The sequence below is a fragment of the Gracilinanus agilis genome, chromosome 2, assembly GCF_016433145.1.
Source record: "Gracilinanus agilis isolate LMUSP501 chromosome 2, AgileGrace, whole genome shotgun sequence".
Taxonomy (NCBI): Eukaryota; Metazoa; Chordata; class Mammalia; order Didelphimorphia; family Didelphidae; genus Gracilinanus; species Gracilinanus agilis.
Genome location: NC_058131.1, coordinates 168,403,453 through 168,418,373, shown reverse-complemented (window position 1 = coordinate 168,418,373; position 14,921 = coordinate 168,403,453).

Below are 14,921 nucleotides of genomic sequence, written 5' to 3'. Positions count from 1 at the left end.
TCCTTCTAAACATTTGTAAATGCTGTCTCCCATGAGACCATACATGAGGTCCAGAGACTCCAGCAAGATACAGGGTCAAGCCTCACCCAGAATTCCAGGGGACCCCCCTGGAGAACTCTGGGTGAGGGAACACTTGGAAATCAGTTGGAAATGGAGGCAGGACTGATATCTTCTGACAAGGCTCAGCAAGGCAAATCTCTAATAATGTTCACTTTCACAACTTTCACACTCTCATTACTTCTCTACTTGGCGATAAGTCATCTCAGATGCTACATAGTCCATAAAACCTCCATGATACTTTCCAGTTAAAAGTTATCATCATTTTCACCTCAAATATTTTCTTATTCTACTTTAGATCTTTTGTTGACATCACATTTCTCTCGTGTCACAATTATTGATGTATATGTCATACAACCTTTTTGGATTATAAGCTCCATGAAGGAAGGAATAGTGACTTTTTTTTTCTTTTGGTATCCTTGATATATAGCATAATTGAGGAGATATGTATTAATATGCAAAATGTGGCACATATTTATGAAAACGGCCAATATAGTAATTGATTCTGCTTGATGATCTATATTTATTATGAGGTTTTTGCTTTTTGCACAGTGATAGGAGGGAAATAAAAAAAATTATAGTTGAAAAATTAAAAGTAATTAAAATACATAAGAGAGTACCTTTCAAATAGTATGTGTGAAAAAATTGTTTGTTAAATACAATTGAAATGATCTGTCTGTAAATTTTTTTGCCATATCCATGTTTTAATTGACCATAAAAACAGCCATTTTCTTTTGTCCAATAATTGGTGATGAGACTTTGTGAACTAATCTTGATTCATCTTTGGACAACAGAAATGTGGCTCTTACTGGAAATCTTTCAATGTGGGGATTCACCGTTTAAATTTATGCTCTCCTGGTAGGGTCTTTGAGAAGTTAGGCATTAGATGAAAACTTTTATAGGGTTTTCTTAGTATGAAACATCTAAAACTTTCGAGATATTTTAGGATATCTATAAGAATCAAAAAGTTGGTTGGAGAAATGGTAAGAAAATACACCTCCCTCCCTTCTTTTGCCAAGGGGGCTATGAATGTAGAATATTGCATAAAGTGTCAGATTTGGTTGATACATTAGTTTGGCTTAATTGCTTTTCCCCTCTCTCCTTTAAATTCTTTATTACAAAGGATGATTGGCATGGTAGGAGAAGGAGAAAGTTATATTTAGTAATAAAAGTGATGTAAAACTAAAATGCATTGATATTTTTAAAATGTTAAAGAACTAGAATGAAGCTCAAAGGTCACTTAGTCTTGCATAAGTTGGGTAGAATAAAAATATACAGTGAGTTTTCGCACATAAACTTTCAAGCATAGCCAGGGTATTCTTAGGGGTTCACAAATATGCAGAATTTAAGAGCAGAAAATTATCTCATTGGCCACTTAGAACTATAGGTATTTCATCTAGAATCTCCTCTTCATCACTGAGGGCAGGTTATCATCTTTTTTTATATGAAGGCCTATAATAAAGGGGAACCAACTACTTTCTGAGGCAACTGATTCTATTTAAGAAATTCCTGATGATTAGGAGGTCTGTAAGTCAAAATTTACCTCTTTGCTACTAATTCAAACCTCCGAGGTTAAATTATTTAGGTGTGTTTATTCTTTCTATGTATAATTCAAGTACTTGAAAACAGCTATCATGTTTAGCCACAAATTTTCTAGTCTTAATAGTACTGATTCCTTCAAATGATTCTGTTATATTATGGAATGGAAGTCCTTCACCATTTTTGTTTTCCTCCCGTAAACATACTCCATTTTATTATTGAATTTCCTAACAAGTGGGTCCAACCTCAATACAATATAGTAGATGTGATTTTATCAGGGAAAAGGGTGGTGATGTCATCCCTTCCCTAAAAGCCTATGATTTCATTAGCTTTTTTGGCTTAAACATCACACTGTTGACTCCTATTGAGCTTACAGGCCACTAAGCCCAACTCAGATTTTTTTTCACATGAATTGTTATTTTATTTCATCGTCCTTGTCATCTTTATCTTTGTCATCATTATTTCCATCATCGTGATTGCCTGGTAGCCCAGTGAAAATAATTATGTGCCAATGTGAACAAATAATTGCTACCCTCTACTTTTATAGACATTAGTTGGCAAATTCTTGGATGGCAAAACATTACCCTGTTCTGGCAGAAGTGGTCTAGATGACACGATTTTAGGGGAGAGTCCAAGATTGTTGCCAGGTTTTCTATCAGAGCTACATCTGTCACACCAACTACAAACCAAAATTCCATGGAAAACCTCAATATGAATGCTACAAATTAAGAAGTCTTCAGGATCCAAACCACAGCTGTACATTTAATTAAATTAGAACAGTGGACTATTTGTCAATTTATTCACTTCCTAAATACTTAGGTAACCATGATGGGAAATGCAATTAATGCAAATAAATAATATTAAAATATTTTTGATATAAAGAATGCAATATTATTAAAGTCTCTTAAACACAACTTTTAGCAGAACTCTTTTTTTAAGACGATATATGTCAAGATCTCTTTATCATCTCTGATAATCTGATAAGGACAGTTTAGTTGATAAGGAAATAATGGGACACTGGAGTTGTCTTCTACCTCATGCTTCCAGCTCTGGCTTCAGGGGCATGGAGTTTATATATATATTTCAAGACTCATTTCACACAAAAGAACCCCCTTGAAACTTTGCAGATGCGCAGAAGTTATAAATTATGCCACATCAAAACACAAAACACTGGCTTCAGAATAGACCAAGGCCAAGGCTGAATTTTGACTAGGTTCTTATCAGAAAGCCAAGTCAGGGAATATTTTTCTCAGGGTTGAATTGCCCCTGGTAAAGATTTGGCCTTGGCTGTAGCTGCATTCCTGGGCAAAGGGGAAAAGTGTTAACCCTTTAAATTCAGGTTTGCTAGGAACTTAAAGCTTTTCAATAATGCCACAATACTTTTCAACAAGAAATCACAAGGATCACAAAAGGGGTCAAAAGAGGAGTCTCAGATTTTTATCTATTCTTTTATTGGCTTCCCACAGATATTTGGGGAATAAAACTTAGGTCATCCCATTACAACTCCTATGAAGTTGAGAGTCGAATGGCTTATCCAGTTCATTGAAGAATAGATTTAGAATTGGGAGAGTCCATTATTCATTATCTAGTCTAACTTGTTAATTATTAACAAATAAGATTAGGAGTTGGTTTAAAAAAGTTAAACCCTTACATTCCATCTTAGAATCAAAATTGTTTATTGGATCCAAGGCAGAAGAGTGGTTAGAGCTGGGCAATAGGGGTTAAGTGATTTGCCTAGGGTCACATAGCTAGGAAGTGTCTGAGGACAAATTTGAACCCAGGACCTCCTTTCTCTAGACCTGTAGGAGCTGATTTTTTTAAATTTTAAACCCTTAACTTCTGTGTATTGACTTATGGGTGGAAGATTGGTAAGGGTAGGCAATGGGGGTCAAGTGACTTGCCCAGGGTCACACAGCTGGGAAGTGTCTGAGACCAGATTTGAACCTAGGACCTTCTGTCTCTAGGACTGGCTCTCAATCCACTGAGCTACCCAGCTGCCCCCTGTAGGAGCTGATTTTATGAAAAAATAAATAAAATAAATAGGGCATTGGTTAATTTGATTTTTAAAAAAAGAAAGAAGAAAATAAAATTACCAGTATCAAAAATGAGAAGGGTGAATTTGTCCCAATGAAGAGGAATTAAAGCAATCTTTAGGAACATTTTTGTCCAATTATATGTCAATAAATCTGACAATCTAAGTGAAATGGATGAGCATTTACAAAAAGATTAACAAATGATCAAATAGAATGCTTAAATAATCCTATCTCATAAAAAGAAATGTATATTCATTGTCATACCAATTAATCTACCAAAAAACTATTTTTTAGAACTAGAAAAAATAATTACAAAATTCATTTGGGAGAACAAAAGTTCAAGAATATTAAGGGAATTGATGAAAAAAATGTGAAAGATGGTGGCATAGCAGTACCAGATCTTAAACTGTACTATAAAGCAGTAATCACCAAAACAATCTGGTGCTGAATAAGAAATGAAATGGTGAATCAGTGGAATAGACTAAGGATAAATGACTTTAGCAATCTGATGTTTGATAGACTCAAAAACCCAGCTTTTGGAAAAATAATTCATTATTTGACAAAAACTGCTGGAAAATTGGAAAACAATATGACAAAATTAGGTGTAGATCAATATCTCATACCCTATGTCAAGATAAGGTCAAAATGGGTATACAATTTAGAAATACAGGGTAATATTATAAGTAAATTAAGGGAACACAAATAGTTTTCTTGTCAGATCTATGGAGAAACGGGGAATTTATGACTAAACAAGAGACAGAGATCATTACAAGATATAAAGTGTATAATTTCGACTATATAAAATTTAAAAAGTTATCACACAAACAAAACCAAGATTAGAAGGGAAACAAAAAAACTGGAAAAATGTTTATAACAAATTTCTCTGTTAAAAGTCTCATTTCTCAAGTGAATAAAGAACTAAGTCAAATTTATAAGAATCCCGTCATTCCCCAATTAATAAATGGTCAAAGGATAAGAATTGGCAGTTTTCAGATGAAGAAATCAGAGCTATCAGTATCATACGAAAAATGTTAAAATCTCTCTTAATTAGAGAAACAAAAATTAAAGCAACTCAGAGGTACCACTTCACACCTATCAGATTGGCCAATATGGCAGTAAAAGAAAGTGATAAATGTTGGAAGAAAGTGATATATGTATTTATATACTGACATTTAATGGTGGATAGAGAGCCAGTCTCAGAGACCATGGTTCAGTTTCTGCCTCTGATACGTATTGTCTGGTGCTAGGACTGGAATCCAGTTTTCTAGGCATATCTCTAAAATAGTGTTTTCAGAGAAGTTACTGACCTACATTGGTAAAGGGAACTTATTTCCCTGGGAGTTCCTTAAAACAATAAAATCACGGGCTTCAGTCCCTAACTAAATAACTAACTACATGCCTAGGCACATATATATGTATTTACTGTGTAGATATATGCATGGACATACATGTATTTTGCCTATATAGATACGTATGATTCAAACACACACATATAAATGTATGTGTATATATATATATATATATATACATATGTCTCTGTGTGTGTGTGTGTGTGTGTATATATATATACATATATACAGAGTACTTTTATAATCTTTTATGATCTTCCAGCCTTTCCTCAAACTTTTCAAGCTTTATGTATCCTTGTTCCAAGGTGGGAAAGGAGACAGTTCAGCTCCAAGAGGTAGAAGTATTGGAAGAAGTCCCCAGCCTTGTGGTAGGAGATGTTAAAGTGAAAGTAGAACCAAGATGGGGGTGGCTTAGACCACTTTCATGTCTCTTCTTTCAAGTATTTTCAATAGAAGAAGAAAGCTGTTGTTTCTTTTTTAGCAGTGATTTCATGTACACAAAAATCAGTGTCATTTTCTTTCTCCTGTAAAAACTGTGAAATTCAATCTTAGAAGGAAAACCCAGGGGAGAAACAGTCAAACCAATCACATAATCAATTCTGCTGCATTCCTCTTCATTGACTGACTGAAATATTGATTGCAAGGGCCTATCTGAGAAACGCAAAGGGGGTTGGGGGAGACAGTGTGATTTGTCTAAATTAAATTCTCTTTTCAAAGAGAGATTCAAGTTCTTGAAGCTGTGCATGTAGCTATAAACACACACAACTTTCTGTCCAACAATCTCACTGTGCCATTTTCTTCTGATCTAAGTGTTGGTACGAGGTTAACCATTATTGGGTAATGGAAAGAATATTTATATTCTTAGTAGGAGATCTAGATTTCATCTCCAGAACTGAATACTCTTATACTGGACTAGGATAGATGAGTCACCTATCCTCTCCAAGTTTTTCTATCATCACTACCATCATTTTTGGTCTAGACTACTTATTTTATTTTTTAATTGTTTAAATATTGCATTTTCTAATTACATGTAAATTTTTTAACACCCATTAAAATTTTTGATTTCTAAATTCTCTTTCTCATTACCTTTCCCTCCACACTTCTAGAAAAGGCAAACAATTTGATATAGGTTATATGTGTGCAATCATGAAAAATATATTTCCACATTAATCATATTGTGAAAGAAAACATAGACCAAAAAACCAAGAAAGACAGAGAAAGGAAGTTTAAAAATATGCTTCAGACTGATTCAAATAATTCTCAGAAGTTGGATTGCATTTTTCATGAGTCTTTTCAAGTTTTTGAATTGATGGGAATAGCTAAGTCATTCATGGTTGATCATTGTACAATATTGTTCTTAGTGTGTACCATGTACTCTTGTATCTGATAATTTCTGATAATTTTCATTTGTGTCAGTTCATGTAAGTTTTCTTATGTTTTTTTTTCTGAAACCATTCTACTCTTTCTGAAACTTGTCTTATAGCACAATAGTATTCAATCTCAATCACACACCAACAAGTTCTTCAGCCATTCCCCAGTTGATAGGCATTTCCTTATTTTCCTTTCTCCATCCCCTTATTTCCTTTGTCAGAGATATTTTTTTGTAAAATCCCCCCAATTTTCTGTTTTCCTTCTAATCTTGATTGCCATTGGTTTTGTTTGTGTAAAACTTTTTAAATTTAATCAAAATTATCCATTTTACATCCTGTAATGCTCCCTCTCTTGTTTGGACACAAATTCTTCTATTAAATGTAGATCTAATAGGTAAACTATTCAATGCTCCCCTAATTTGCTTATGGTATCAACCTTTATGTCTAATGTACCCATTTTTATCTTATTGTGGTATACAATGTCAAATATAGCTATATACCTATTTTCTGCTAAAAATGCCTTCCATTTTTACCAACAATTTTTGTCAAGAAGTGAATATTTTCCCCCAAAGCTTGGATCTTTGAATTTATCAAACACTAGATTGCTATGGTTATTTCCTATTGTGTATTGTGCACCTAATCTATTAAACTGATCTGCCACTACATTTCTTAGCCAGTGCCAGGTTGTTTTGATGATTAATGACTTATAATACATGTTGAGATGTGATTTTTTTTATTCTTCCAGAAGAATTTCATATTTTTTATCTATGAAATAATTATTTGGTAGTTTGATTAGCATGGCACTAAAAATAAGTAAATTAATTTAGGTAGGCTTATTCTTTGTATTATATTAGTTTGACCTACCCATGAACAATTAATATCCAATTATTTGGATCTGATTTTATTTGTGTGAAAAGTTTTTTGTAATTATGTTCATATAATTTCTAGGTTTGTTTTTCTATGTAGACTCTCAATATTACATTTTTTACAGTTATTTCAAATGAAATTTCTCTTTTTATCTCTTGCTATTTAATTTTGTTAGCAATAAAATGCTTATGATTCATATGGACTTATTTTATAACCTGCAGCATTGCTAAAGTTAACTATTTCAACTTGCTTTTTAATTGATTGTCTAGGATTCTTCAAGTATAGCATAATATCATCTGCAAAGAATTATAGTTTTATTTTTTTAATTGTCTAGTCCTTCTCCCTTTTTTAATTTTAATTTTGAATATTTTCCCATAGTTACATGTTTCATGTTCTTTACCTATCCCTAAACTCTACTATCACCCTGTAGCCAATGTACAATTCCACTGGTTTTACATGTATCATTGATTAAGACTTAATGCCATAATATTGATAGGTGGACTAGAGTTATTTTTTAGTGTCTACATCCCCAATAATATCCCCATGTGTTCAAGCAATTGTTTTTCTTTTGTGTTTCTACTCCCACAATTCTTCCTCTGAATGTGGCTAGTTTTATTTCTCATAAGTCCCTCAGCCTTGCTCTGGATCCTTGCACTGCTGCTAGTAGAGAAGTCCATTATGTTCGATTGTACCACAGTTTATCAGTCTCTGTACAATGTTCCTGGATCTGCTCCTTTCAATCTGCATCAATTCCTGGAGGTCTTTCCAGTTCACATGGAATTCCTCTAGTTTATTATCCCTTTGAGCACAATAGTATTACATCACCAAAAGATAACACAACTTGTTCAACCATTCCCCAATCGAAGGACATTCCTTCATTTTCCAATTTTTTGCCACCACGAAGAGAAAGGCTATAAATATTTTTGTACAAGTCTTTTTCCTTATTACCTCTTTGGGGTATAAACCAAGCAGTGCTATGGCTGGATCCAAAGGCAGATAGTCTTTTAAAGCCCTTTGAACATAGTTACAAATTCACATCCAGAATGGTTGGATCAATTCACAACTCCACCAGCAATGTATTGATATCCCAATTTTGCCACATCCCCTCCAACATTCAACATTTTCCTTTGCTGTTATGTTAGTTAATCTGCTAGCTGTAAGGTGATACCGCAGAGTTGTTTTGATTTGCATTTCTCTAACCATAAGAGATTTGGAATACCCTTTTATGTATTTGTTGATTGTTTTGATTTCTTTATCTGAAAATTGCCTATTCATGTCCTTTGCCCATTTATTAATTGGGGAATGGCTTGATTTTTTTGTACAATTGATTTAGCTCCTTATATATTTGATTAATTAGACCTTTGTCTGAGTTTTTTGTTATAAAGAATTTTTCCCAATTTCTTGTTTCCCTTCTAATTTTGGTAGTATTGGTTTTATTTGTACAGAAACTTTTTAGATTAATGTAATCAAAATTACTTATTTTACATTTTGTAATTTTTTTCTAACTCTTGCTTGGTTTTAAAATCTTTACTCTCCCAGAGATCTGATAATTACTATTCTGTGCTCACCTAATTTACTTATAGTTTCCTTCTTTATATTCAAGTCATTCCCCCATTCTGAATTTATCTTGGTATAGGGTGTGAGATGTTGATCTAGACCCAATCTCTCCCACATTGTTTTCCAATTTTCACAGCAGTTTTTGTCAAATAGTGGGTTTTTGTCCCAAAGGCTGAGTTTTGGGGTTTATCATAGACTGTGTTCTACTGATCTTCCTTCTATCTCTTTGCCAGTACCATATTGTTTTGATGACTACTGCTTTATAGTACACTTTAAGATCTGGTATAGCTAGGCCACTTTACTTCATATTTTTTTTCATTACTTCCTTTGATATTCTTGGTCTTTTGTTCTTCAGAATTAACTTTGTTATACTTTTTTCAATTTCAGCAAAAATGTTTTTTGGTAGTTTGATAGGTATAGCAGCAAATAAGTAAATTAATTTGGGTAGGATGGCAATTTTTATAATGTTAGCTCTTCCTACCCATGAGCAATCAATGTTTTTCCAATTGTTTAGATCTAGTTTTAATTGCGTAGAAAGGGTTTTGTAGTTGTGTTCATATACTTCCTGTGTTTCTCTAGGCTGATAGATTCCTAAGTATTTTATGTTGTCTAGGGAGATTTTAAAAGATATTTCTCTAACTTTTGGTGCTGCTTTGTATTGGAAATGTATAGAAATGCTGATAATTTACGTGTGTTTATTTTGTATCCTGCAACTTTGCTAAAGTTGTTGATTATTTCCACTAGCTTTTTAGTTGATTGTCTAGGATTTTTTAAGTAGATCATCATATCATCTGCAAAGAGAAATAGATTAGTCTCCTCACTCCCTATTTCAATACCTCCAATTTCTTTTTCTTCTAATTGCTACTGCTAGTGTTTCAAGTGCAATGTTAAATAATAGAGGTGACAATGGGCATCCTTGTTTCACTCCTGATCTTATTGGGAAGGCTTCTAATTTATCCCCATTGCAGATGATGTTTGTTGATGGTTTTAGATATATACCATTTATTATTTTTAGGAAAGGCCTTTCTATTCCTAAACTTTCTAGTGTTTTCAGTAGGAATGGGTGTTGTATTTTGCCAAAGGCTTTTTCAACATCTATTGAGATGATCATGTGATTTTTGTTGGTTTGCTTGTTGATATGGTTAATTATGTGAATGGTTTTCCTAATATTGAACCATCCTTACATTCCTGGTATAAATCCCACCTGATCATAATGAATAACCCTCGTGATCACTTGCTGAAGTCTTTTTGCTAGTATTTTGATTAAGATTTTTGCATTTATGTTCATTAAGGAGATTGGTGTATAGTTTTCTTTCTCTGTTTTTGATCTACATGGCTTTGGGATCAGTACCATATTTGTGTCATAAAAGGAGTTTGGTAGAAACTCCTTTTTTGCTTATTATGTCAAATAGTTTATATTGTATTGGAATTAGTTGTTCTTTGAAGGTTTGATAGAATTACTTGTGAGTCTATCTGATCCTGGGGATTTTTCCTTAGGGAGTTCTTTGATGGCTTGTTCAATTTCTTTTTCTGATATGGGATTAAGTATTCTATTTCTTCTATTATTAATCTAGGCATTTTATATTTTTATAAATATTCATCCATATCACCTAGATTGCTATATTTATTGCCATATGATTGAGCAAAGTAGTTTTTAATGATTGCCTTAATTTCCTCTTCATTAGAGGTGAGGTCTCCCTTTTCATCTTTTCTACTGATGATTTGGTTTTCTTATTTCCTTTTTTAAAATTAGATTGACCAGTACTTTGTCAATTTTATTTGTTTGTTCAAAGTACCTTAGGAATTTTTAATTTGTTCCCTTTCTAGTTTTTTGATTTTCATGTCCAGTTCATTGATCTTTGCCCTTCCCAATTTGTTAATATATATACTCAAGGATATAAATTTCCCCCTAAGTACTGCCTTAGCTGCATCCCTCAGATTTTGGTAGGATGCCTCATCATTGCTATTCTCTTCAATGAAATAATTGTTTCTATGATTTATTCTTTAACTGATTTTGGTGAATCATATTATTTAATTTCCAATTAATTTTTGATTTTCCTGTCTGTGTGCCTTTACTAATTATTATTTTTATTGCATTATGATCTGAAAAGGTTACATTTATTATTTTTGCCCTTTTGCATGTGTTTGCCATGTTTCTATGCCCTAGTGCATAGTCAATCTTTGTGAATGTACCATATGCAGCTGAAAAGAAGGTGTATTCCTCTTTGTCCCTATTTATTTTTCTCCATATATCTAATAACTCTAATTTTTCTAGGATTTCATTCACCTCTCTTTTCTCTTTTTATTTATTTTTGGTTTGATTTATCTTAGTAATGAGCAAAATATGGTAAGGGGGCCAGATGTGGCCCCCTGAAATATGCTCTAAGGCTGTGAGACATTATTTCTTATCTGACAAATACAATGAGTAAGATACAATACAATGAAACTTCAAAAGAGTTGCCTTAGAAACAGACTGACTGATGAGCATTTCCTTTCCCTTGGTCCCTTCTTTAAAAAAGTTTGCCAATCACTGATTTATCTAGATCTGATAGAGGAAGATTTAGGTCTCCCACTAGTATAGTTTTACTATCTATTTCCTCAGGTTCTGCCAGTTTGTACTTTAGAAATTTGGACGGTATACCATTTGGTGCATACATATTGAATACTGTTATTTCCTCATTTTCTATACTGCCTTTTATCAGGAGGTAATTGCCTTCCCTATCTCTTATAATCAGATCTATTTTTCCTTTGGCTTTGTCAGAAATCATTATTGCAACTCCTGCTTTCTTTTTCTCAGTTGAACCCCAATAGATTTTGCTCCAGCCTTTTATTTTTACTCTATGTATGTCTACCTGCCTCATGTGTGTTTCTCGCAGACAACATTTGGTAGGATTTTGGTTTCTAATCCACTCTGCTATTTGCTTCTATTTTATGGGAGAGTTCATCCCATTCACATTCAGAGTTACAAGAGTTTTTTCAGAGTTTATTGCCTATTCTAATGACTACAGTTTCTTTTGCTTCATTTATTGCTCTAGCTAGCATTTCTTGTTCAATATTCAATAACAGTGATGATAATCGGCAGATAACATGTATCTTTGCTTCACCTCTGATCTTATTGGAAAAGTTTCTATCTTACCTCCATTACAGATAATGCTTGTTGATGATTTTAGAAAGATATTACTTTTTCTGGTGTTTTAAAAAGGAATGAATATTGTATTTTGTCAAACATTTTTTTCTGCGTCTATTGAGATAATCATATAATTTCTATTGTTTTGTTATTGATATGGTCAATTATGCCAGTAGTTTTCCTAATATTGAACAAACAAAATTCCTGGTTTGAATCCAAGCTGGTTGTATTATATGGTTATTATAATGTATTTATAAAATTTCCTTGCTAGTATTTTTTGATGCATAACTATTCATTAGTGAAATTGGTCTATTGGTTTTTTTCCTAATTTAAGTATCAACATCATATTTGTGTTGTAAAAGGAATTTAGTAGGACTTCTTTGCCTATTCTTCCCAATAGTTTTTATACTAATAGAATTAATTTCTCTTTAAACATTTAGTAAAATATACTTTTAATCTCAGACCAGTGATTTTGTTAGCATAATTAATTCCAATTGAAGAAACTCCTTTTACCAATGAAGAATGGTACTAGCCCTGCATCAGATTGCCTTGGAAAGTTGCCTGGAGCACTGAAAGGTTGCACAACTTGCCCAGGATCATTCAATCAATAAATATAAAAAGTGAAATTTTTGCCTACATCCACCTAATTTTGAGGCCATCTCACCATCCTCTCCATATAACAACTCCATTTGTATTATTCCAGAGTTTAATAGTCCTTTCATAAGCTGTAGAGCAGAAGGGATGCAATGCTAGCTTTAGAGTTTCAAAGACATAAGTTCAAATGCCTTTTCTGACATACAAAACAATGTGAATTAGTCACTTCAGTTCTCAGTGCTCAGGATAATTTTCTTCAGATATACTTAAGAGATAAATTGGAGATCTTCATTGATGAAAAAGGTTCTTGAACTGGAAATTTCCATTTCCTGATAAAGTCAGAGGTCCTGCATCTATTCACATAATGATATCTGCATGCTGGACCTCATAGAGTTTTTTGAGGAAATTATTTTTTGAAACTTAAAGCACTACAGAAAATTGAGTTATTTTTATTAATTCAATACTTCATTAGCAAATACTTATTCAATACTTGATTTTGTCCCCTGGCATAGATTAAATCCCCTTCTATATTTAGCAATGGATTCTTTAGGTCTCATTGCTAGTAGTGAAATAAAATTGTCCCTTAGTGACTAATGTCCATGTCATGTGTCTTTATGCACTTTTCTCAACAGGCCTTATGGGCCACCCAGCCCCTGAGAGGGTTGAATGTTCAGTCAACTTGTGGCATGTCTCCAGGGTTTGGAAAATTACGGGTCTCCTCTTTGCCTTTCTGAGTCTTTTGAGGTTGGCTTCTGTCAGGGCTGCTTTAAAAGAAAAACAATATAATTTTTTTAGTTTCAGTGATTCCATTTCCTGTTCATGATATACGGAAGGAGAGGGAAGACTATCTTGAAGATTCTTTCTCCAGAGAACATAGAGGGATCAGAGTAGGCAAAGATACTGGAGTGGTTTGACCATTCCTTCTCCAGCTCATTTTATAGAAGAGGGTTAAAGGAGTCACCCAGGATCACAGAGACACAGTAAGTGTCTCAAGTCTGATATGAACACAGGTCTTCCTGACTCCAGGACAGGCACTCTATCCACTGAACTACCTAGCTGCCCCTCATATACACAGACATAAATGAAAACATAGACATACATTCATACACACATACACATACATATTTAGACAAAATTACAAATTGCAGAGATTAGGGCTATCCATTTTAGAATAATTACCTTCTTGAAAACTAATTCCTGTCTTCCCCTGCCCTTCCACCCATGCATATGTTCTCTGGACCCTGAATAAATTTGTTTTCACCTGTACAAAAATGTAAATAAGTTTTTGACCCACTGCCTTTTAGAATAGTTAATACTCACTTTGGCTCAAGCAGAGAACTTGTTTTTGGGGATGAGATTCTCCCTAGATTTGGGTTTTGTTGCAATGTTGTCATTTTAAAAATGTTTTCATTGTGATTTGTTTAGTACCTTTAAGCTTAAAATGTCATTTTAAACAATTTTTATTTTTAAATATTTTTAAATTTAAATTTATTTTTAAATCAAGTTTGGATTTGTCTGTAAAAAAAGAAAGGAACTATGGCAAAATGAGAGCATAATGAGTATTGGGTATGAATGAAATCCATATCTGACAGCTACTACTATAATATTAATCAATGCAAGTCACTTAATATTTCTGAACCTCAATTGTAATAACCTGTAAGATGGGAATAAAAATACTTTAAAGTGGTATCTACCTCACAGGGTCACCGTGCCTTGAGGCTCAATGAGTTTAAAATACACAAGGCATTTTAACAAAGTATTATATAAATCTTGGCCATTACTATCACCTGAAATAGCAGAGAGAATTAGCCTATTTTGAATGCACATGTTCACACTTGCCAATAGTAGTTAATAATTGTTTTAACACTTTAAATTTTACAAATACTCTAATAGCTCTCACCAATGTGACTCAGATTGAAGGAAGAAATGAAGTATTGCAATCTCTTTTTGGAGGTAAGAAAGATGAGGCTCATGTAGGGTTACATGGTTTACCAATGATCACTCCAGTGAGCAGTAAAACTACTATTTTACCCCAGATCCAATGACTTTACATGAAAAATTCTTTCCTGTTATACTACATGTTTGGACATACTCACAGACTTATGTGAGTGTTTCTCTTGTTCTCTATATCTATTCTCATAAAATAAAAGTCTTCATTAATACACACACACACACACACACACACACACACACACATATATATATATACACACATATATATATATACACACACACACATACATATGACCTACTTTTCCATTCTTAGTCAGATAGATGGTGCAATGAATAGAGTATCAGGCTTGGAGTCAGGAAGATTTGGGGTCAAATCTGACCTCTGCCATTTACTAGCTGTGTGACTCTGGGCAAGTCATTTTACCTTTGTTTATCTCAGTTTCCTCATCTGTAAAATGGGGATAATGGGGATAAT